The 4147-nt window shown below is 28.1% G+C and overlaps 1 protein-coding gene across 6 annotated transcripts in view; it reads right to left on the minus strand.

Moving 5' to 3' along the window:
- Positions 1 to 4147, minus strand: part of LOC147816154 (uncharacterized) — a 102142-nt gene that overhangs the window by 36931 nt on the left and 61064 nt on the right. For 3 of the 6 annotated variants that reach the window (XR_015431797.1, XM_087158265.1, XM_087158262.1), the window contains one exon: positions 1057 to 1400. The gene's annotated coding sequence lies outside the window, so the exon portion shown is untranslated. The remainder of the gene's footprint in view (positions 1 to 1056; positions 1401 to 4147) is intronic. The other 3 variants (XR_015431798.1, XM_087158264.1, XM_087158263.1) reach the window with 2 other exon arrangements.

Genomic DNA, 4147 nt, shown 5'->3' on the forward strand with positions numbered 1-4147 from the left:
ACTTTGGGGTGATAGTTGTTCATGATCATTCCAACATTTTATTTCTAAGAAACCATGATGGAAATTTCTGATGATTTGGCATGAGAAAAACAACAAAACTAGTTGCTATACCAATGTTGGACAATCACAAATCAGTCAGAATTCATACATTGGGGAGATGGTTACTTATGCTGTTTACCATAGAAAAATATAATGGTTCATGATAAAATGGCTCATTGATGGTTACCATCAAGATCATGTTGGTTCATCAATGGAAAATTATCGAAAATTTTGACTTGGATGGTTTAAAGAAAGAATGATTGGTATATAAATTTTGTTGATTGATAGCGTAACATCCTGAAATCTCTGAATAATGTTCAAACGAAATTTTCAATATCAGTATAAAAGTAATCAAATGTAGCAAGCATTTTCGGACATAGAGAGTATAAAATTAAGTGTGTGAACAATATCTTTTTTAATTTTTGAACAAATTTTTAGCTTAAAATAAAATAATGATGAGCTCTGACATCCAGCTTAAAATAAACTATCTATCTCTAAACTAAAATAATCTAATACTTCCATCTGATCTTGAGAAATATATATGATTCGGGGCATAAGAAATAGATTGTCTGAACCCTTTTTTCGTGTATTACTTTTTAACACTATCAGCCTGGAAATATCACGACCATGAGGGAATAGAAAGCAAAACTTCGTCATTTTGACAGGAACGAGATATTTCGGCGGCTCCTCTGACTGAACTACTTTCTCAATCACGGCAACTCCATAATTTGACAAAGTTGATTTGCTCGTCTAACTTAATTAATAGTTAATTAATTAGCGCATTTGATGTTACTTTTCTTTCTACCATTATGATTCAACCTTCGATCTGGTTACTAGAACAAAAGTTATTTAGAATTATATCTATTCAATTTATCGCATTGTGCATATCAGCATAAAAAAAAATGATACAATAAAAAATTTAAAAAAACACTGCTTTGTGCAATGTGTATTTGGTTTTAAAATTAATAGCGAGATTTTAAATAGTCGATAAAATAGATTGAAAAATGTCTTACTTACAAATAAAATGGCAATATTCCAAAATAAATTTTCTTGCATTGTTATGTCTATATCAGGCAGTCAGTTCTACAGGATCATTTTTGAATTAATCTCAGGCAGATTCTAAGCAACATAACAGATCCTATTTTGTCAGATTCTTCCTCTTTGTCAGAGTATTAAGCAGAAATGTATGCTATAAAGATAAATTACGTGGGTTTATGATAAATTAGAGACATGGTAAGTTTCAAAAATTGTACAGGTCATAAGAAAAGAAATTAAAATTGGAAAAAGTTAAAGATATTGGAAACAACTGAAACACAGCATAATAAAATCATTAAACTTACCCAAATTTTTGATGAAAAGAGCTAAAAAAAAAAAAGGTTAAAAAGCAATAAAATAAATTAGATAAAAACCAGAAAAAAATGAACTTAAGAAAAATTTTTTTTATGAAATTAATAGCATAAAATATAATTATATCAAACATATTTATATAAATTAATTACATAAAATTAATAACATGAAAATGAAAATTTGCAAAGAATTGGAAGACATGACATAATAATAAAATCGGAAATACTTGGACTAAATATTAAAAAAAAACAAAAAAAAACAGAAAAACGAATGCGAAAGATGGAAGATAAAGAAAACAAAGTAGGCCGATGGTCACGAATGGTGCACTTGAACGGAATTGTTACCAATCAGAAAAACTAGAGCACACATCATAAAAGAAAGGGATAAAAAAACATAGAAGGAAAAATGGTACCCCAACTGGAAAAAAAACACTCATTGAAAAAAAAAACATACTTATTCAATTAACAAAGCAAATAAAAACACATTTGAAGTAAATACAGAATATTTTAGAAATTATATAGAAAATCATTGGAAATGAAAACAGCACATGAGTTGGATGTAGGAACAGAACACATTGAAAATAAAAACAAACAATATTTAAAAAATTACACATAAAAAAACAGCACATGCATTAAAAATAAGCAGAATATACATATTAGTAAAGAAATTGTTAAAAGTTGGAATACAATGAATAAAGCTTGACAACGTGAAAAAAATTGGAGAAATCAGAAACGAAATTTAGATGGAAAAAAATTCATTTGTACAAAAGTGTCACCAATCGAAAAACATCGTGAGGAAGCTAAGGAAAACATGGAAAAAAAACATGGAATATTGACAATCGAAAAAATCTGCAAGAATTATAGAAATAGTACACCACTTGAAAAAATAAAGAAGATAAGGGGGAAAAAAGGAAAGATACAAAACACTTAATGGAAAAAAACATTATTTGAAAAAGAAACATATTTGAAGTAACATTTGAGATAAAAACAGAACGAACAATACAAACAAAGCCAAAATGTACATTGGAAATTGAAATAGAAATGATGAAAATTAAACCAGAGGTTTAGGGCAGTTGTAATTAAAAACATACATATACAAAGACACATACTCAGGAATAAAACAAAACACTCAAAAAGCTGAAAAACAATGAATAAAATTGGAAAGCGCATAAAAAAATAATGTGTTAAAAGTTGGAGAAACGAAAATTGGAAGAATAAAAATACCAAATAGAAGTTCTTAACATTACTACAGAAAACTGAAAAAAGAAAAATAGTGAACACGGAAAACATAAAGATTCACTTATAAACAGGGAGCGAAGTTACGAAAACAATATAGAGCAACAAAATCACAATTGGATTTGATCAACTTCACTTGAACGCCAATCGAAAATCTCCCTAAAACAGACAAAGGAAAAACATCGAAAAAAATCAAAACAAGCTAAAAAAAAAAAGCACATTTTCTGAAAGCTAAAGAAAAATAGAGAAAAAAATGCAAGAAAAAAATTATTACAAAATCTCGCATTAAAGAAATGGAACGCACAGTGGAGGACGAAAATTAGAAAAAGATTTGCAAGAAAAAAAAATTGGAACACATACTTTGAGAAAAAAAACTGGAACAAACGCTAAATGCAAAAAATAATTGGAATACACAATGAAAAATCTAAATTGGAGCATATATTGGAAAAAAAAGATTGGAATACATATTGGATTAATAAAAATTGGAACAATTATTAGAAAATAAAATTTGGAGTAACTATAATGAATTAAAACAGAAGACGTATTGGAAGATAAAAATTTGAACACATAATAGAAAACGCATTGAAATAAAAACAGATAAAAAAACAATCTGAGAAAGCTACAGAAAAACTTGGAAAATGCAAGACACACTAAAAATGCACAGATTAAAAAATGGGACACCCACATTGAAAGAAACTAATAGGAACACATAAATTGAAAGAAAAAAAAAACATTGGAAAGTACACTGGATGATAAAAAAAATTTGGAGCACACTGGATAGATTATAATACTAGAATAAAGTTCTAGAAAACAAAATAGAAAAAAACAAAGAATGAAAAAATTGTAAAACACATTGGATGAACTATAACACCAAAAATAAAATACTAAGAAACAAAATAGAATAAAAAAGGATGAAAAAAATGGGAACACACACTGGATGATACTAGAATAAAATACTAGAAAACAAGCTAGAACAAAAAAGGATGAAAAAACTGGAAAACAAATCAGTGAACACATGAATAGTAGTGATTTGGAAAGCAAAGTGAACCATTGGAAAGCTAATTTGAAAACAAAATAAAATTGGAAAACGCAAATACAATGATATGGTACCAATGAAATTTGCCGCTAGTCATTAGGAGAAAGAAAAGCGAAAAAAAGAATAAAATTGGAAAATGAAGTAAGAGAAAACATGATGAAAAAGTTTGAATAATATAGAAAACGAAATTCTTTGCACATAATTTAAGAGCAGGCGATTCTCGAGCGCATGTTGAGAGCGGCGCAATGAAAATACGATAACCGACGCGTCGGTCCCGTCGCGACGGGCAATAAAATAAGACCCGAACTAAACTCATTCCAATAATAAATGGCCATTTAATTAAACAAAACGTAAGATAAATAAATACATTACCAGTACGATCTTACCTTTTAACATAGAAAAATGCACAACCATTTTGTGATCGTCACGTAAAAAATCTTTTTACATTAATTAAAACTTACCTCTAACTATTCAATTAATTAAAACTTAC

The sequence above is a fragment of the Parasteatoda tepidariorum genome, chromosome 2, assembly GCF_982258835.1.
Source record: "Parasteatoda tepidariorum strain Cologne lab strain chromosome 2, Ptep-v5.0, whole genome shotgun sequence".
Taxonomy (NCBI): domain Eukaryota; kingdom Metazoa; phylum Arthropoda; class Arachnida; order Araneae; family Theridiidae; genus Parasteatoda; species Parasteatoda tepidariorum.